This window comes from Periplaneta americana, chromosome 2, assembly GCF_040183065.1.
Source record: "Periplaneta americana isolate PAMFEO1 chromosome 2, P.americana_PAMFEO1_priV1, whole genome shotgun sequence".
NCBI lineage: Eukaryota > Metazoa > Arthropoda > Insecta > Blattodea > Blattidae > Periplaneta > Periplaneta americana.
The window spans coordinates 57218459-57240427 of record NC_091118.1 but is presented as its reverse complement, the minus strand read 5'-3'; the positions used below and the strand labels follow the sequence as shown (position 1 = coordinate 57240427).

The following is a 21969-nucleotide window of genomic DNA, read 5'->3' as shown; positions in this document are numbered from 1 at the left end:
TCTAACTTCAAGACAGAGAGTCCTGAAGAGTATTTTAGGCTTTCAATTCTCCTTCCCTTCTTAGACTATTTTATTAGTCAGCTCAAGGACAGGTTTTTAAATCATAAGTGAATCCTAAAGTCCATACAAGCTTTGTTTCCTAAAAACATAGTGCGAGCATCAGATGAACATTTAGAAACTGCTGTTGAGGCTATAGTAAATCAGTGGCCCAATGATGTTGATGCATCACCAGAGTCTTTCTTCAATGAATTGAAGATGTGGAGAAGAAATTTCCTTGATCAGAAAAATCTTCACCTAATGCCTATTGATTTTATATCATCTTTGAATAGGTGCAATGAAATTATTTTTCCCTGCACTCACAAGGCACCAAAACTTTTCTGTATGTTGCCTGTAACTACAGCAACACCAGAACGGTCGTTCTCAACATTGCGCTATTTGAAGACTTATTTGAGGAGCAGACAGATTAAATGGACTGGTCTTGATGATGATACATAAAAATGTAGAAATAAAAGCTCATGAAGTACTGGATGAAATGTCTAAGAAGCCTCGTCACCTTCTTCTGTAAATATCACTCTGTCATTGTTTTTGTTTTGCAGTCATTGTAAATATTATAATAAAATTTAAGAATTGTGGTTTATTTAACAACGCTCACAATTGCCGAGGTTATATCAGCGTCACTGGTGTGCCAGAATTTTTTTCCCACAGGACTTTTTATATGCCAATAAATTTACCGATATGAGACCTGTCACATTACACTTAAATTTTCATCGAACTGTGCTGGGATAGAACCCGCAACTTCGAGCACAGAAGGCTATACCGACTACGCTACTCAGGCCAACTTGTAAATGTTTGTGACTCGGAAACAAGTTGTGAGTATATAAACTTATTTCTCATTATTCCATTTTTACTATCTCCTCAAATCCCTCCCCGAAAAAAAATCCTGCGTCCGCCCCTGTACACTGGGGAGGAAATTAAATGCAGAATAAATATGGGAAATGCGTTTTATTATTCGGTTGAGAAGCTTTTATCATCCAGTCTGCTCTCAGAAAAGCTGAGTTAGAATTTATGAAACAATTATATTACTGGTTCTTCTATGTTATGGTTGTGAAACTTGGACTCTCACTTTGAGAGAGGAACAGAGGTTAAGGGTATTTGAGAATAAGATCCTTAGGAAAATATTTGGGGCTAAGAGGGATGAAGTTACAGGAGAATGGAGAAAGTTACATAACGCAGAACTGCATGCATTTTATTCTTCACCTGATATAATTAGGAACATTAAATCCACACGTTTGAGATAGGCAAGACATGTAGCACGTATGGGTGAATCCAGAAATGCATATAGAGTGTTAGTTGAGAGGCCGAAGGAAATAAGATCTTTGGGGAGGCCGAGACGTAGATGGGAGTATAATATTGAAATGTATTTGAGGGAGGTGGGTTATGATTGTAGAGACTGGATTAACCTTGCTCAGGATAGGGACCGATGGCGGGCTTATGTGGCGGCAATGAACCTCCGGGTTCCTTAAAAGCCATAAGTATTATTATTATTATTATAATTATTATTATTATTATCATCATCATATTAGAGTGTTTGATTAATATTAAAGTATGTTAAAAAAGGAAGTGCATTATATTTTTCTTCTATTTGTGTTATCTCATCAGTCATCATGTTATTTGTATTTATTTCTACGAATTATGTTACCTAATTACTTTAATTTATCAATAATATTACTCTTCACCAAAGAAAACATAGTTGTATTGAAGGCTAGTAATGTTATAAAATAAATAAACATTATGTTCTTCAGTTTAAGATTCCACGTTTTATTGATAATTTTATCCACTTTCCGTAATAGTAACTAATTCTGTGTGTTATTTTTAAGTGTTTTAGGCAGTGCTTCATGGATCCCGTTTCTTTCTATCTTCTTTTTTACTTAGCTGCAGTGTTTAACGTTTACTTCACATGTTAATTTATTAGCTGTTAGTATTATAAATTATTTTATCAATTTTATTTCGTCTGTCATATATAACACTGAAAGTTAAATAGGCCTTTCATACAAAATAACTCCGCAAATAGTTGTAATCACGCAAATGAAATTTGCAACTGCTATTTTGCAATGAAGAGAAGCACTTTTTTCTCGTCAATTGGCAAAGCGAAAGCGCCTTACTACAACGCTTTTAAAACACGCTTGGTTTCACTTTCAAAGTACGTTCTAAAATCGACTCAATCTATCTAAATTTTAAATCTGCCGCCACAAATTTGTACTCGGAACTGTACTCGGTTCAACCGAGTAATAACGTCACAGTAACTGCTCCGAACCGCTCCGTCCCCAGCCTTAGTTCCGACTACATTGCTCCTCCGATTTAGTAGAATGCGTTTGAGTCTAAAGAAAGCAACAATACAGTACAACGTGGTCTATTGTGACGAGAATCCAATCCCCAGCATACCGGTAAGGAATCACGTCACAAACACGTTCACGTCTGAGTACTTGTATTTTTGATAAAGTAAATATTATTCAACGCCTTCAAAACGACGCAAATATTAAGGATATTGGTTGAAAGTTTAATGTAATATTTATACATCTTGATTACGCAACTTTTAACATTATATCACTTTGGAAAAAGCATTAGATGTCTTTTACGTGTTAAATTTTGTTACCTTGTTAACATGTTTCGGCCTGCTATTGACCATCATCAGAACTGGTTGTTACTGGTCTTGGCGCCTTTTGTTTTGTTTCCTGTGGGGGTGTGTTTGTGTAGTGAAATGTGTGTGTGTTCTGAAATTCTCTTTGACTCCACATTACACTACACAATCACACCCCCACGGGAAACAAAACAAAAGGCGCCAAGATCAGCAACAACCAGTTCTGATTATGGCCAATAGCAGGCCGAAACATGTTAACAAGGTAACATAAAATTTAACACGTGAAAGACATAATACGTTTTCCAAAGTAATATTTATGTACTTATTTATTTACTTCCTTATTTACCTACGTATTTATTTACTTATTTACTTACTCATTTGCTTATTTATTTACATATTCATTCATTAATTTATGTTTATTTATCGTATTTATTTATTGAGTTATTTATTTAGTTACTTGTTTAGCTACTCGTATTTAGTAATTTGTTTAGTTATTCAGCTAGTTATTTATTTGTTTATTTCCTTGTTTATTTGATTGTTTATTATTTACTTACAATATGATACGTCGTCTATATTATTTCACTTTTTATAATGAATTGACAACTCCTAAATACCCATTCCCGTATGATCGATTTCTTACTGTCCATAATATTCCTTGAATTTCATGCTCTAACACAGGGTTACAGAACTGGCGAGAGAGGGGTGGAAAGCATGGGGAAAGCATTGGTTCCTAGTCCACAGTCCACCAGCGTTGAATGACGTATCTATGGCCCGTACGCAATCACATAAGACAGACACTGAATAGAATTCCCCTTCCCTACAAAGTCATTCACGCGGTGGTGAAAGGAAAGGGTGAGTAACGTATTCGATGAGTGACGCAACGCCACAATTGTCGCCCAGTTGTTCAAGACTGCTCTAACATGATGCTTGCTGATTGCATGGAATTGCTACGCGTATTGGATTTGTCCTAAGGTAAATGTTGGTAAAATTGTGATACTAATAATATTATGATAATTCTTTTTGAGAACTTTTTACAATTTTACTGAGCGAGAAGAAGATCGTTTTTTTTGGGGGGGGGGTCAACGTATTAAGGGAATGTTCGTGGGCAAGTTTCTGCACAAAACCGGTCCTTCGCTGGCTCAGTAAAATTTTAAAAAATTCTCAAAATGTACTATGATAATTTTATCACAATATTATCAACCTTTACCGTGTATCGACGGAGTAGTGTATTCAGACTGGTTTACAATAAACCAGGAACGGAAACGGCAACGAGAACGGAAAGAATGTTAAAATAAACGTAGGCCTCTTTAAATGTGAGCATTCAAATTAACTATTGAACACATTCGGAATATTTTATGTTTTTAAACAGAGTAAATTTGCATCAAGTAAATGAAAATTATGGAGTAGCTTAACTGAAGCCACCTGTGTGTGACTTGAACATTTGAATAAACGGGCTTTAAAACTCCATGAACTACAAAGCCGAATGTGAGTAGCTGTATTTTGGGTACAGAAACGGAAATAAAATTTGGATCTCCCTTACTGTGTTGTTTCGCTTACAATACACTGCGCATGTGCAGTACACAAGAGTCTCTGTATATATGCTACTTGTACACAGTCGTGCGAAATTGGTGCCTACATACAGGTGGACTCACGTCAAGACTCGTTCCAAATTTTAATTCCGTATCTATACATTCACATGTCCTGGTCTGGGTATTTTAAATTACCTAATAGAAGTTACTCATTAAGTGTACTATTTACTGAAATAGGCTTACCACCTGTCCGTAAAAGTAACGCCCGGTAAACGTGCTATAGCTGGTATAACGGAGAATCACAATCTTACACGAACTGGAAAAATTATTATTATTATTATTATTATTATTATTATTATTATTATTATTATTATTATTATTATTATTATGGTAAAAAAAGGTAAAGGTATCCCCGTAACATGCCATGAAGGCACTTGGGGGGCATGGAGGTAGAGCCCCATGCTTTCCATGACCTCGGCACTAGAATGAGGTGGTGTGGTCGGCACCACGCTCTGACCGCATTTTACCCCCGGGAAAGACCCGGTACTCTATTTTATAGGAGGCTGAGTGAACCTCGGGGCCGTTCTGAAAGTTTGGCAACGAGAAAAAATCCTGTCACCACCTGGGATCGAACCCCGGACCTTCCAGTCCGTAGCCAGCTGCTCTACCAACTGAGCTACCCGGCCGCCATTATTATTATTATTATTATTATTATTATTATTATTATTATTATTATTATTATTATTATACTTCAAGATGTGAATTGAATTATAAAAAAAATTGAGTCATACAGTCGTATCTGAAAATATAGTTCGCTCCTAACAGACATTTTGAAATTTCATTTCAATGCGACTGCTTTTTCTGTCGCCAAAATTTCATCATTACTCCTTACCTGTACCATAGTTTTAGTTTGAGAATATTCCTAATGTATGTTAAAATTAGTTCGTAATAAATATATAGGATTTGAAGATTTATCTTTCCAAAAGGGCTAAGTACCAATTTTTTAAATTTAATTTTATTCAGTCTAAGGTAGGTACATTCATATGAGAATATCATATTATTGTATCTCAGCTGTAAGTGACTAATTTATGCACCGAAAGATAGTGTCGAAGGTATCTCAACATGCATTTGGCAGCGTGTTTTTAATCAATATCCCATAAAGTAGTTTTCGGCTCTTAGCCCCTTTGGAAAGATAGGTTTTTAATTCTAATTCAGACCTTCGTACTAGTTACTTCTGATTTAGAAGAAGAACAGAAGTCAGATGTAAGTGATTCTTTGAAATGAGTGCTTGTTAAGAAAAGTGCAATTGGGTTGAAACATCCATTGGCGAAAAGCAAATACTTTGTTACATACAGCGACATCAACATGGGTGGGTAACTCTCATCAATGCCAACCCATCGTACCATTGTCCAGGCCTGGAATGGACAGTACGTTACGACGAAAATGACTGCAAGAGACATCAAAACTCGTGCACTTCTCTTCCTCTCTTCCGCTTTTATTGTGAAGATTTTTGTACTTTCCTTCATCTTTCTAACTAGGAGAAAAGAGAGTATGAACATCAGCGAAGGTAGAATTAAAATGTACACTATACAATTTAAAACAGCTAAGTATGCGATCCTGTAGTTATGTCTTTTACGAATGTTACAAATGGGTTCATAGAATTGTGGGCAGAACGCATTTCCCATTGCCGTAAATGCTGGAAAAATCCAAACAACCAGAAGACACAAAGCGGTAGAAGTCACAGACGTCTTGTTCTGAGTGTTGAAATCTGGCAAAATTGCGATGCATCTCTGAGCCATCAGAGATATGACTGCTAAGGCACTGTTGAGCCTCAGAAATTGACGAATTGCAAGAACAACTCTGCATGTTGTTTCGTTATCAACAGACCCATCCTCAAAGTGGAAGAAGAAGTGCATAGAACCGTTGATGCTAAGGTTCAGAATGTCACTGATTGCAAGGTTGATAATCATGATATTGGTCATCGTTCGTTTGTTTTTATGACGAATGAATAGAAATATCAGTATACTGTTTCCGAGGACGCCAGTTACAAGTATTGTGGAGTATACAATTGGATCTACAATATTTTTCATTATTTTTATTACATTTTTTTGCCAAATAGTTTCATTCTTGACTTCACCATTAGTAAGTGAATCTGAGGTCACGAGTATTATATATTTCAATTTCGTTTCTGAATTTGTCATCCAAATGAGATTTTCTTGATTTCCTCGCTTGTGCTTTACCATAATCTCAGTTTTGTTTCCTTCATTTACAGTAATATTTGCTAGTATCTGTAGAATATTTGAATTTGTATAATAATATGTAGCTTGGAACATAGAATAATTACATTTTGTTGTAATACAATTTTGCAACACATTTAAAGTGGCACAAATAGTTTTAGTTCTGTGCTGGAAATTTTCGGTGTCTATTATTTTATGTCCTCTCATCATTTGTCGCTGCATGAATTCTGATGAAGTAAGGAAAAATTCGTCATTATTTTTGTGAGTGATTAAATTTGTAATTATATTAATGTCTTTTATTACTCTGTTAGCTGAATTCATCCACTCATCTAGTAGTAGCAGTAGCTCGTTAACGCAAGTAGGTACTGGAATTAGGAATTTATTTAAATTTTCCGTCTTAAAATACTGTTCGATCTCACCTGATCTATTCATAAGTGAGTCCATATTCGAAACTGAAAATATTATATATGGATTGTTTATCATTAAAGTCAACACTTCTGCTTTTATCACACTTTCAAATTCGTTTTTAGTTTTAAGGCTATAATTATTGTGTTCTTGATATATTTCGTTATTGAAGTTTCTTGAATTTATCGAGTTGATATTTGATGTTGGTTCCAAAGCGACGACATCATAAGGCGTTGTTTCTTGTAGTATTTCTGTGATTCCAGATGACGTGTGGTTGGTTGCTATGACCACCGATGACAGCATCAAATACATCTGTGGAAAAATAATGGGATTTCCTAAATCTTGAAATATGTGATGTAGCCGTGAACATGGTTAGGCTATGTTTAAAATTGAATGTGAGGAACTATGAAGGACAGTCAAATGAAAAAGGGGTCACCATGCGTATATCTCACGGCTGGCAAGCTGGTACCACTGGAATTTCATTGTTGAACAGACATCTGGTGGCGACTCGTGAAAGCATAGTTACAACCTCTGCCTAAACCAGTCTTGCGATAGGGACTAATAATTGCGAGCGAGAGTTATTTTATGCCCCCTGCACGCGTGCGCGGAGCTCTTTTACCTGTAAACATTGCTGAAGGATGTACAGATCTTAGAACACAGCGCATCATGACGGAACGGAAGCGCTTAAAGCTTTCAAGGAAGAGTGGAAGATCCAATATTTATGCTTCGAACATGGTGATGGAAGTCCAGTGTTTGTTGTGTAAAAAAAAATATACCATTTGCAAAAAAAGCAACATAAAACGGCATTATGAGACGCAACATGAAAAAAATATAGGCATTATTCAGGAGAAGACAGAAATAAATTCATTTCTGAATTGACATCGAAGGTAAATTAATTTACATATGGGTCAGTAGATAGTATCTGGATTCCTTTTATTTCTTTATTTTAAATGTATTGTTGATGTTTTATTTGTTGCTTGTTTCTGGATATTTACTTTTATTAGACTACGTGTTTCTTTAATTTAGAAATAATATTTTATCTTTGATTGCACTTTAACTTATACTATTACTAAACTCAAAATGCTAATTCACTTTTATTCCAATAACTATTTTCAGGATTTTTAGCAAATGTGAACTAAACATTTTGAAAACTTTGATGCAAGGAACTTTTTTAGTAACGTCAATATAAAATATACTTAAAAATATAATTTCAAAACTATTAGACCTAATTGCACAAACTTTTGTACAGATGATATTATTATAGATCTATTTACATAGTTTAAATTTCACAAATTTTGGCCGAAATTGTGGAAGTTTTAAAAGTCATACATATCCCCTTAAATGATTGACCCCAAAAACTACGATGGCTCTCAATATCTTAATTTAATCAATTTGTTTTTCTTTTTTTTCGTGTTACGTGCATCTCACAAATCATTCTAAGAAAACTCATTACATAATCACGACTGGAGAGTAAGGACTACATTTTCACAATCACACAATCAATATACTCTATTTCAATCAATATTGCCATTATTATTTTTTCAACAAATACTCAAAAGTACTTGGAGATCACATACGTCGAGCAGGTAAACCCTATTAGTTTCTCCTAACCAATGAAGTGAAGTATTTACATAATAAATAATTGCTTTTAACAATAAAATGGTTTATATAGAATTAACTTTTCCTATTTCTCTTTTTGTTCCTAAAAAACCTATCCCTTTGCGATTTGATTATATATGTACATGTATATTAAATAACTGAGTAATTAGCCCTATTACATAGCCATAAATTTAGTAACGCAAGTTATTGTAATAATTGCTGCCTTTATTCGCTGCATGTACATGTACATCCCTGTTGTCTACGTTACAGTGGATGCGCTATGCGCTCGTGATCAAGGTCGAGCTCTTTTACCATGATTGGGAGCTAATATCGCCTCATCCCTGGCCTACACACTAGTCGTACGTTTATTGTGCTGGAAGTGAGGTTAGAGATACTTGTGTTCGTTCAACATCACTAATGGAGGCAGGTAAAGAAGGACAGCGAGGTGTAGTGCGATTTTTGACTGCTGAAGGAGCAGGAGGACGAGAAATCCATCGTCGTATATCTGCTGTTTACGGCGAACACAGCATGTCATGCTCGCGTGTACTGGAATGGCACAAGAGATTTCGAGAGGGACGCGTGTCACTGCAAGACGATGCTCGCCTAGGAAAGGCTCATTGTGTCATCACACCTGCTGTTATTGCTGAGGTTTATGGTCTTATACGGGGAAATCGACGGATCACTGTGGAAGAACTTCGTCATTTGGTGGGAATAAGTCACGGTTCCGTACACGTCATTGCAACGAAGTACCTGCATTACCGAAAAATCTGCTCGCAAAGAGTTCCACATCAGTTGACGGAGGAACAAAAAACAAACAGAATGACTGCTTCACTGGGTCACTTGCAACCATATCACAAGGAAGAGTATGCATTTCTGTCACGTATTGTCACCATTTTGAACCAGAGAGCAAACGGCAGAGCAAAAATGGATACATATGGATTCTCCCGCACCGAAAAAGTTCAAAGCAATACACACAAGTTGCGGTAAAGTCATGTTGACATTCTTCTTCGATTCTAGGGGTCCTGTGCTTGTTGAATTTCTCGAGCATGGGGCCACAATCAATACACAGCGTTATGAAGAAACTTTACAGAAACTGAGACGTGCCATTAAGTCAAAATGCCGTTATCCTTCTTCATGAAAATGCCCGCTCATATACCGCCAACTCCGTGAGGAATACGATTCAGAGATTTGTTTCGGAAACGCTTCAACACACCTCTCTACGGCCCAGATCTCTCCCATGCGATTTTCACATTTTTTTGGACCGTTGAAGAAAGAAATTCGTGGACTTCGTTTTGCATCGGACGAAGACGTGTGTGACTGGGTAAAGAACTGGTTCTGTAGACAGCCCACAAGCTTTTTCAAGAATGGGATTGATCGTCTTGTCTAGCAGTGGGATAAATGTATAAACAGTTTTGGGGATTACTTTTGAGGTCATAAATGTTCCATTATACTTTTTGGTATCTGATCCGTTTTCATTTGACTGCCTCTCATATATTGTCTGACCCTGTGCTTGCCTGTAATGTATTTAAAAAGAAGTGGGTGATTATATGTGAAACTCCAGCTGCATAGAATGCATTATGATTTGGGATTACAAGTTTTTAAATATACGGAATGGAGTAGTAACATAGAACAAAATACAGTAAAGAATATAATCTCCTTTAAAATATTATACAAATTCACAACTTTCTTCTGTACGCTGCTGTACTACAAACGAAATCAGCACGTCCAAATAATTTTTTCGGATTTTCACAGGTTTTCTTTCAACATGTCTCCTCAAAGCAAATTCAACTGTACCACAACATTTGATAAAATTAGATACTGGGAAAACATATTTATTCTTTCTTTTTAGAATTGTTAGTTTCTTATCATAACAGTAAGAACCAAATTCTTTTGCAATATCCACACTATCGGATACATTTGTACTGACTATCACGTAAGAGTAATTCCTAAAAGGCTAATTTGGCCGTCTCTTCATTGTTGTCAACCAATACCAGCTTTAATATCTCGCACCTAACACTTTGGTTTATTAAAGTCCAGCTAGTAGTTCCGCATTCAGTTCTTATGGCAATTTTGTTTTGTTGATATAAATTATAAATGGAAAAGAATATTAATGAAAGCATATATGCATGCATACATAGTGGTCTGCTCAGGGGTAGATCTTTCACTGCAAACTCATCATTTCCAATCTTTCGTATGTTCTGTCTTCGTCTTAATCTCCGCATATGATCCATATGAAGGGGACTAGAAGCAAAACCGGCATTGTCCACTTCACCAAATTTTAGAGGACAGATGAATTTCTTAGAACTCGGTAACTGAACAAGATAATTTCACGATTAGTTTCTAGAATAAAAGATTTCTACTCCTATATCAGTTAGAAAACGTGCATAACCTAATACCTATAGGGTACAAAGGACATAAGTGTCGTCCTTATCACAGTCGTCGGGGACGGTCTACAGAATCAAAAAGTGTCCATACAACATACGGTCAAAACTTGATAGTTTTCCCATTAAAATATATTTCTTTTCTTATTTTATTGATGTTATAATGCTTATATCGTTAGTAAAATTACGAAAACTATTACATTAGTAGGTATATCTAGCAAAGCGTTAATATTAGTTTAAATAAATATTTGTATGTTCTATAACGTTTTCGTGAAATTAAATAAAAATGTATGCTTAAATTTGTTAATATTCTGGCGTGAGAGACGTGGCAACGTGTTCAGCAGGCAGTAATCTGTACAGGCGTAAGTACGAGTCAGATGAGTTCAAGCTCCTTGTCCATAGGTCTACTGCAGAGTGGACGACAGTTCTGTACAGGGTATTCGATAATGAACTCACAATTTCATTTACGGTTTAGGAATATTATATGTCATTAATTTATGGAGAAAGTCGTCGTAATTCAAGTGAGGCAAGAAGGATGTACAGTCAAAGTTTTCCTCAAAAAAGGTTACGTAATCGGCGAACTTTTGTAGCAGTTTCTGAACGATTTTTAGAAACTAGGAGTCTCTTACCCCATTTCAAAAATCACACAACCAGAAATTTCTTTAAAAATGATAATGATTTACGGAACCGGAAGAGATTAAAATGTTGCATTAGAAAAGTTAATGTGATTTTGTGCAGAAAACCATTATTGTTTATTTTTTAGACATGCAATAAAAATTATTGTTACATAAAATGTAAATTTGCCGTAATGTTCTATTAACGAGATTGAAAGTTTGTATTTGCTGGTCGTTTTATGTAAACAACAGTATTATCATAGTCCGCTCCGGCATTAGAACAGAGCATCTGTTCTGTACCGGTATGTCTGTACCCGCTTGTGCTGTACCATGTATTTATAAACTCTCTCCTCCCCATCCAGCAACGTTCCAAAACGTCTAATATTGTAAACTTTAATAATTCGTTAAATATTGCAATGAGAAAAGATTATAAGGACATTTTTTCTTCCTTATGACATGAATAATCGTCAGTTAAAATAATGGCACTTATACTCCTTACACCTTGTATAATGAACTTTGTGTACCGAGTTGATGAAAATTGGAGATTGCCAGGTTTGCAAATAACAAGTAGAGATTTCATCCAACGTTCTGTGAAGATTGTCACAATTGCAATTTATTCATGGGAAATGATTGAATTAAAATATATAATTAAGTTCAGTGATTACTTATTATTTTGATCACATATTAATGGAATGAAAACCTAAATATGTAAACAATCAAGTCATCAGTTTCTATAAAGTTCTCCTCTCTCAATAATTTCTTTATTCACTGTCCTATCATTGTTTCTTCCAGCAAATCTTCTAAACTAAACATCTTGGATTTTCTTATTCTATATTTTGCCATATCTCTAATGTTCAAATCTGAGGGTAAATATCGCCTAATGCTTTTTGCAGATCCTGTGCAATGAGTTTGAACGCATTTAATCGTAGTTATGAAGTTCACCACTAATTGCTTCTTAGCAAGATACTTGTCACTGGTTCGATGTTCTTCCCCTTCTTTCTTTTGCTGATGTCCCAGTAGCTGCATAGTTTTTCATGACGAACAGCATAGTGTTTCGTTATGTGTAATATTTCCAAGAATTCTGTTTGATAGATTCAAGTTCGTTTCGTCTATTCCTAACATGACTCTTCACAGTGGACTCTAGGAGGGTGGGTTTCATTTCTGGAAGGCTCTATTTTGTATACAACGTTTGTGCAATATCTTATCAGACTGCACCTCGGAAAAACTGGCAGGAGTGAAGGATCAACAAAAACAGACTGATATTTTATACACTCACTATTTATAGTTTTGTGTATGCCTAATGTTTTAAAACGCTGAGGACATTCTGATTCCAGACACAAAATAAACTCTGCACACTGGCCACCTTACCCCATTATTTCCTGTCCTAGTTGTCTCATTGGTATCACTTATGAGGTTCATACCCGTCGTCGCACAGTATACTAAACAACTGTAAATACAGTATACCTAATGAAAGAATCTAACCTTATTTTCTTTCCGGCATTCCTTTTTCATTGGTTTATTTCTCTTCTTCTATGCCCAACTTTACTTGGTGAAACAGATTCTGGTACTGCATTGTTGTACATACTGATTTTCCAAAATGAGTCTAAATATTTGAAATTACAACAAATTAAATTAAGCATCGATAATATTCCGTAATAAAGCATAAACAAGAATGACGACACAATTAAAATCACGTGAAAGCTGGCTTGCTTGTGATTGGCCAACATCGAGTTTGCCATTCCTGCAACTCACAACTACATGAAGATTACCTTGTTTCCAACTAACCACGATTTAAAGTACTCAGTTTGAGGAGGATTTTGCCAGAAATGCAACGGAACAAGTTCATACATAGATGGCATTTACTCCAAAGAAGAAGAAGAAGTTCCATACTTCAACTCATTTTCGTCAAAAGTGGAGTTTGTCACTTTTTCTTCTAGAACCCTCGTATACAAGTTGGGTCAGGAGAAAAGGTATATGGTATGAGGGATGATAATATTGGTGATTCTGAACAAAAAGTTTATATGTACATAAGCCCTGTTCTTAACAATATCTGACATACAGCTGTTTGAAAATTACGGGTGTCAGCCTCATGTCCATCAGTACTCACATGCGGACGCAACCAAAAACGACATTAGATTGTAGTAGGATCAATGAAACGTATCTTGGTCGTTGGATTGGTCGCGGTGGAATCATTTCTTGGCCACTGAGGTCACTCAACCTTACTTCATTGAATTACTGTGACTGGGGTTAGCTTAAGAGCGAAGTATATAAGCGCAAAGTGGAAACAAGGGAGGAATTTCTCGCTCGCATTTTACATGCTTGTGCTCAAGTAAAGAAATGTCCGAATCAGCTCAGATCAGCAACACAGCAGCTGTCTATAAGAGCTGCAAAGTGCATTGAAGTTGCCGGTGGACTTTTTGAACATGTTCTGTAAAGAAAAGTACGAAATTAATCAGAACATAACGTAACAATGTTTTAATTTACCTCACCTGCACTTTTCCTGTTCCTCATTGTTTCCATTAGTTTTCTCCGAAACAGTTAAGAAGAGGACATATGTTCATATAAACTTCTTTGTTCAGAATCATCAATATTATCATCCCTCAAACCATGTACCTTTCCTCTTGACTCACCCTGTATCTTAATGTCGTTTATCATCTGATATCTGTCGTTGATCATCTGAAAACTGTTTTAAGAACTAAGTTTTCTCAAGACAAAGTTTTTTATGTTTTTTTTCTGCTTTGTAAGGTTTTCTACTCCAGGACAAAATATTAGCAATTGTCCAATTTTGTGAATATAATAAAATGTAGTTAAACTAGATGATCATTTCTGCAGATACAAGGTATCACGTTTTCGCCATCGATATGATTTATTTTGATCCAAAGTGTTGATAAAGAATTAGTTACAATCTTTTAATCATCTGGATTACACATTTATTTTAAAGATAAGTTATCGAATTCTGTTACATGCAACAGCATATCATTCAATATCCACTTCTTTCAAGAGGAATGTAAATGAAGAATTCAGATTGCTTCATCATTTCGTTACATCTAAATCCTTCTGCTATTAAAAGAACATAAAATACTTATAATAAAATTACTTTAGGATTGCAAAACGTTGAGGGTTGTTCACAAAGATGCAATTATGATTTTGTCCTCTCTGATTAGCATCTGCAATTTACTTCGAAACAGCCGTTTTGGAGCTACAAAACCATTCCCATTTTTGTAATATGCCTCAACAGTTAACGCACGCTGTTCACCCGTCCAGTGTTTCGTCATAACTAAACGCTATAGAATGAAGGCAGGATTGTCAGATGATTTCAGACCAATGTCGCAAACTATACAGCAACAAGACGCCAGAAAGTAGCCAATTATCTCTGAAGTTGATAGCGAAAGGAGTAATAAACTTAAACAAAGAACCTACAAAGTAATCATGTTCATAACCATTTGAATTAATTCATAAATTTTTAGTACTTTTGTTGTTAATATTATTCAATACAAAGATACAGAGTCATTAAATTGCATTATTCAGCTATGTTGTGTACCTAACTTTGATATTTGCATTTTGCTGTTTGTTCAACCTGTATTCTGTTGTTTACAAATATTAATCCTACATTAACATGTTACCTGAAAAGTCTGTTCTTAATGGGCATTATGAACATGCTGTTATGATAACTAATAGATATTAACATATAAGCTAAACATCAATGTTACATAAAGTAATTCGTAAACTTATTTAATGTGTACGTGTTTACAGTACTTAGGACTATGAAGTGGCATTATTTCAAACTAACCACAATGTTTTGTGAGTAATCTGACGATATAAACTGATAATAATTATTCACAATTCCACTTTTTCAAATATACACCGTGTCCGTAATGAAACCTACCTACCGATAAGGACACTAAATAATTTATTCCTTAATTATGACACACAAAAACAAATTAGGGGAAAATATTAATCAACTCAAGTTTATGTCACCATCAGTAAATCTCAACATGTCCCCCTCTAGTAGCACGACATTCATCTAACCTGTATTCAATCTCTCTCCAGGCTTTGTGTAACATCTACGGAGTTACAGATCTTACTGTGTCGATAATCCTTTGACGTAACACTTGAAGATTATCCACTCTGGTGTTGTAGACACGGTCCTTCACGAATCCCCAAAGAAGGAAGTCCAATGGTGTAAGATCAGGAGATCGTGGGGTTCGTGCAATAGGACTACCACGACCAATCCATCGTCCGGGGAAATGATTGTGTAAAGTTTCAACGACTGGTCCCCAATAATGAGGGGGAGTTCCGCCTTACTGGAAGGTGAACCTCTTTGGAATCTGGGGTAGCGCAAAATTTTCAAGTATATCGAGATATACCGCACCATTCACTGTGTTCTCTATGAAGAAAAAAGGTCCGTTCACTTCTGAACTGGTTAATACACGCCAAATATTCAACTTTCGAGAGTTACGTTCATGTTAAAAAATAACACGAGGATTCTCAGAACCCCAGATCCTGCAATTGTGGCGATTAACATAGCTACACACGTGAAACGTTGCCGCCACCATGTCGCTGAAAGTCTCCATTTTCTAGCATATGTTTGTGCCACTGAACAATAGTGTGTCTATCAGGAGCTGCACGGTTTTCACGAAATATCCGCTGAACTGTAACCGGAAACTTAACTCTGCTAACCAATAACAGCAATGCACTTTTTCTTGCGGTGTGAATGGAGCCATTTTGGAAAACAATCTGAGTATACTCAACAATAGGCATAACAGGTTCGCCAATTTCACGACATAAAAACCTGAGTTTCTCTACATTTTAGTGCAAGCTGGCTGTAAGTAATTTTCAATGGATGTCTAGTTAAGTTAGTTCATTTCTTTATCAGTAGGTTTCATTTCGGATACGCTGTAGTATTCAGACTAAGAAGGGGTTTTCAATTCAATTAAGATTTTCTATATTGCCATCAGTAAGCGGATTCCTAGTCTCCATACGATGGCGGTAAGGTTAGCGCACTCCATGCTGACAATAACGGAACAAACAACACGGGTGCTAGAAAAAAAGGCGAGGGGTGATAAAGAGAAACCAAGAGTCGGGAGGTGATAGGGAAGAAAGTAGTAGAAAGAATAAGGGTGCAAGTGTAAGTGGAAATCTAGTATGTGAAAGTGAAAGCGTGGGGGGTGGGGGATAAAAGAGGAATAGAAGAAGAAATAAATACACTCAGGGACAAAAAAAAAAACCGGACACTTATATATTTGCTTGTATTTTGTTGCCAATTATTTCAAAATGAAACAAAACCCATTTAAACAAAATAATGTTCCATTTAGCACCTTATACGACAACATTTGAAAAAAAAGGTCTCTGATGAGAAAATTTACAAAAAATTACAAAGGGCGCATAACTATGGCATCGTTTGGTCTAACTGTTTTTTTTTTTTTTCATTTTATGGTGGCTTAAACATTAAAAACTGTTTTAGTAACGGGTATTACCCCCTCTGGCTTGAATAACTGCAGCCATACGTCTTGGCATGCTCTCAATTTGGTTAGCAATGTCTTCTTGAGGGATAAGTTCTCATTCTTCGCCAAGTGCTCGCCTCAACTCTTGTAACGATTCTGGTCTCGGTCGTCTATTCTTAACGCATCGTCCCAGCATGTCCCACACATGTTCAATTGGATTCATGTCTGGACTCCTTGCTGGCCATGGAAGAACATGGATTCCCACTTCTTGGAGATAATCTTCGACCGCATGGGCAATATGCGGCCGTGCATTATCATGCATTAAAACAAAATTATCGCATACAAATTGGCCAAATGGCACAACATGATCAGCCAAACATTCATTTATATACCTATCAGCTGTTAGTCTTCCATTTTCAACAAAAACCAACTCTGTACGAGCATCCGTACACACTCCTGCCCAAACTATCACTCCACCACCTCCATACGGCACATTTTCGGAAATGCAACACCGTGAAAATCGTTCTCCCCTCCTTCTCCAAACTCTTTCACGTCTATCAGGTGAGCACAGATTGAAACGGGACTCATCGGTGAACAGAACACAGCTCCACTGTCCATTTCTCCAATCCCTGTGATCATTTGCAAAACGCAGTCGTTCAACTCGATGCATCTTGATATCAGTCCACTTGCTTTTAACCTCCTTCTAACTGTTTTGGCCGAAATTGGGCGTCCATGTATGTTAACAAATTGCTGGGCTACACTAGTAGCTGGCAGGTTGCGCTCCCTAAGAACTCTCAACACCGTATACCTGTCTTGATTTGGATTTGTAGCTCTTGGACGACCCGAACCTGGTCTTCTAGTATATTCTAGGGTCTCTCTATACCGTTTTATGGCATCATGGGCTGTGCTTCTAGCCATATTCATAACATCTGCAATGTAACGTACACTGCGTCCATCATCGTAAAGGGCTACAGCTCGAGCCACATCTTCAGGTCGCATCTTGTTTTAAGACAAATGTTACAACCCCACTTAAACTCAGAAAATGTAAAAATGAAGAAATAACGAATGATAACGATAATGAAGCACAAAATGGTTGAGACAAAATTGTTATAGCTGAGACTCCGAAAGCAAAATTGGAATATTTGGTTGTAATGGCTTGTTTATAAAACAAAAAACAATCAACAATGTATACACGTCTCCATAACAACAGATGGCTACCATAATATTGTATGAGAAGATAATGTTTTGCAAAATACCAGAAAATATTAAAGTGTCCGGTTTTTTTTTGTCCCTGAGTGTAGAAAGGAAGACAAAGTCAGAAATAAGGCAGAGACGAACAGTAAAGAAAGGTCAGAATTTGCGACAGTTGAGGATTTAGCAGAGATATTTGATATGTGTAAAAAAAAAGTGGGTTTGTGATCAAAAAGTGCAAGTATAGTGAAACTGGAAAAGATCGACAAGTATAGGGGAGAGAGAAAGTGTATAAGCAGATGTGTAAAATAAAATATAAGTATTTATAGGAACTGAGAATAGTGACAATGGATTAGGTGTAAGCAGAATAGTGTGAAAGTGAAAGTGAGCGCAAATAGAAATGAGTGAAAATAGTGAGAAAGGGTTTAGAGAAATGAACAAGTGTCAGCACAAAATTAGTACTAACATTTGAATGTTGGAACAGTAATTGAATAAAAGGTCAAAGAACAAATAGGCAAGTAATTCAATATGATACTTTATAGAGAAAAATTGAAATTGAGATTTTAGTGAATAGTAGTTAGAGGAAAAGGGCGGTGTGAAAGGAGTATATAATATTAGATATATTAGGATTAATGAACAAATAGAGAATAGCAAATGAAATGTAGGGAAATACTGAAGGGGAGATTGACCAAGTAATAAAAAAGGTATATAGCGGAACTGAGAGTATGTATGTAGACGTGTACTGCAAATAATGTGTTATTGTAATAATATGTTAATGGTGGCACCGGATACAGAAATGTGAGGTACACCATTACATGTAAAGAAGTGCTGTGAAGAAATATATATCAAATATCAAATATTGCCATCAATGTGATTGTTCCCCCTGACTTACAGATTCTACCAATGTTCCCTTTCCTCCAGAATAATTACGGTTTATCTGAGTAGTTTCCCCTAATAAGAAGAGTTAAATGAATTGTTAATTAAAGTTAAAATATTGCTTCACAGCTTCGTAATGTATACTTCTGGTTTCTGAGAACACAAATCAGATGTAAGTGATTCCTTGAAATCACTGCTGGTTATGAAAAGTGCAATTGGATTGAAGCATCCATTGGCGAATAGCAAATACTTCGTTATATAAAGCGATATCAGCATGGACGCATAAGTCTCATCGAAGCCAATCCATCGTATCATTACCCATGTATGGAAAGGACAGTTAGTTATGACGAAAATGACAGCAAGAGACATCAAAACACGTGCACTTCTTTTTCTCTCTTCCTCTTTCATTTTTGAGATATTGTTGTCCTTTCTAGAAATCTTTCTAGCTAGGAGAAAAGAGAGTACGAACATCATTGAAGGTAGAATTAAAACGTACAAGACAGAACTGAAAACAGGTATGTATGATTCCTTCAAGTTCTGTCTTTTTGTCATGTAGCAGATGGGTTCATAGAATTTTGGGAAGAACGCATGTCCGAATGCAATAAATGCTGGAAAAATCCAAACAGCTGCAAGGCACATAACAATAGAATTCACAGACATCTTTTGTTTGTTGAAATCAGGCAGAATTACTATGCATCTCTGGGCCATCAGAAATATGACTGCTAGCGCACTGTTGAGTTTAAGATATTCACGAATTGCATTGACAGTTCTGCATGCTGTTTCGTGTTTTGCATATCCGTCTTCAAAATTGAAATGGAAGTGAAAGAAAAGGTGTAAAGGACCGTTGATGCTAAGGTTCAGAATGTCACTGATTGCGAGATTAATGATCATGATGTTGATCATCGTTCTTTTGCTTTTATAACGAATGAATATAAGTATTAGTATACTGTTTCCGAGGATCCCAACTGAAAATATGAGGGAGAATATTATCGGATCTACAACATTTCTCATTACTGTGATTACTTCTTTCCCCCAGTTGGCTTCATTCTTGACTTTGCTATTAGCAACTATATCTGAGGTCATCAGTAATATGTGTTTTAGTTCCATTTCAGAACTTGTAATCCAAATAAGATTTTCTGCATTGCCTTCCCTATACTTTACAATAATATCAGTTTTGTTTCCTACACTTAAAATTATTACATGTGCTAATACTTGAGTTACAGCCGAACTTGCATTGTATTGTACAACTTGATACACTGAATTATTTTTCGTTCCAACATAGCTTTGCAAACATTTCAGATTAAAAGTAATTTTCTTTGTTTGTTCCAGGATTTCTTCGGCATCCGTTGTTTGAGTCTTCCTCATCTTTTCTTGCTGGATGAATTCTGATAGGGTAAGTAGCACTTCATGATTGTTCTTGTGAGTGATGAATCTTGCAATTGCGTTAATACTTTGTATAATTTTATTAGGTAAATACTTCCATTTTTCTCCTAATGTCATATCCTTGTTAACGCTGTTAGATACTGAATTTATAAATTTATTTAAATATCCCGTGTTGAAATATAGTTCGATTGCACCTGATACATTAAGGATTACATCAGTATTTGAACGTAAAACTATTACATGTCCGTTGATTTCCAAAGTTGTCAACACTTTTGCTTTATTCAGAACTTCAAATCCTTTTTTAGTGTCCAGGTTATAACTGTATGCTTGGTGTGATATTTCGTCAATAAAGCTTCCTAGATTGCCAGAATTGATATTTGATGTGGATTCCGAAGCGACGATATCACAAGGTGTTGTTTCTTCTTGTAATATTTCTGCGATCCCAGATGACGTACGGACGATTGCTGTCACCACCGATGATAGTGTCAAATTTATCTGTGGAAAAATAACCAGATGTTCTGAATCTCCAGCTTTGATACAGACTTAGTCATATAAAACTAACACACTTGTTTCTTTATTTATTCCAACAAGAATGATGCTAACCACAATTTGTTATACCTCAGTATAGAGTATCTTTGGGAAATTACCAGTCTCTATAGCAAGGATTTCCAAGTGAGTCCAAGTACGGAATTAGTCTTTGTTCACTTCAGTTCAGTTACGACTCTCTGGGAGAGAGAATAGAGAAAACAAGTGAAGACAGCAGTGACGTATTATTTAATATTACTACTGTACGCATAACTCTCGCTTATTCTTCCCCCAAATTCTCAATAAAACTCAGGTAAAACACTTATGATATTATTAATTTAATGTTTAATCAATATAATACATTCGAATAAAGACACCTTTATTTTGCATAAAAGCATATTTCAAGGGCATTTCTCTCTTAAATGCACATAGTTTTATTTTGCATATTTAAATGCATACATTAACAACTTTCTTTGTTTTTCCCTATTTATTATGTAATTAAAATTTTCTCTCTATTAAAAATAAGAATTATTTCCAAGAAATATTTAAAAAAATGTGAAATAAAATCAGTAATTTAATTGAGGCGTTGACATGGAAAAGGTTGCACTTATTATTTAAGACTTTTAAGAAACCCGGAAGTTCATTGCCGCCCTCACATAAGCCCGCCATCGGTCCCTATCCTGAGCAAGATTAATCCACTCTCTATCATCATATCCCACCTCCCTCAAATCCATTTTAATATTATCCTTCCATCTACATCTAGGTCTCCCCAAAGCTCTTTCTCCCTCCGGCCTTCTAACTAACACTCTATATGTATTTATGGATTCGCCCAGAAGTGCTACATGCCCTGCCCATCTCAAACATTTGGATTTAATGTTCCTAATTATGTCAGGTGAGGAATACAATGCGTGCAGTTCTGCAATGTGTAACTTTCTCCGTTCTCCTTTAACTTCATCCCTCTTAGCCCCAAATATTTTCCTATGCACCTTATTCTCGAATACCCTTAACCTCTTCCTCAAAGTGAGAGTCCAAGTTTCATAACCTTAGAGAACAAACGATAATATAACTGTTTTATAAATTCTAACTTTCTGCGTTTTTGAGAGCAGACTGGACGACAAAAACTTCTCAAGCGAATAATAATAGGCAT

At 35.8% G+C, this 21969-nt stretch overlaps 1 protein-coding gene across 4 annotated transcripts in view; it reads right to left on the bottom strand.

Moving 5' to 3' along the window:
• LOC138693969 (neuromedin-B receptor-like) overlaps positions 1 to 21969 on the bottom strand; it is a 50870-nt gene that overhangs the window by 17948 nt on the left and 10953 nt on the right. The window contains exon 3 of one of the 4 annotated variants that reach the window (XM_069817720.1): positions 6824 to 7121. The exons of 2 other annotated variants lie outside the window; for them this stretch is intronic. The gene's annotated coding sequence lies outside the window, so the exon portion shown is untranslated. Of the gene's footprint in view, positions 1 to 6823; positions 7122 to 15119; positions 20793 to 21969 lie in introns of those variants that run through there. One more of the 4 variants, XR_011330677.1, reaches the window with a different exon arrangement.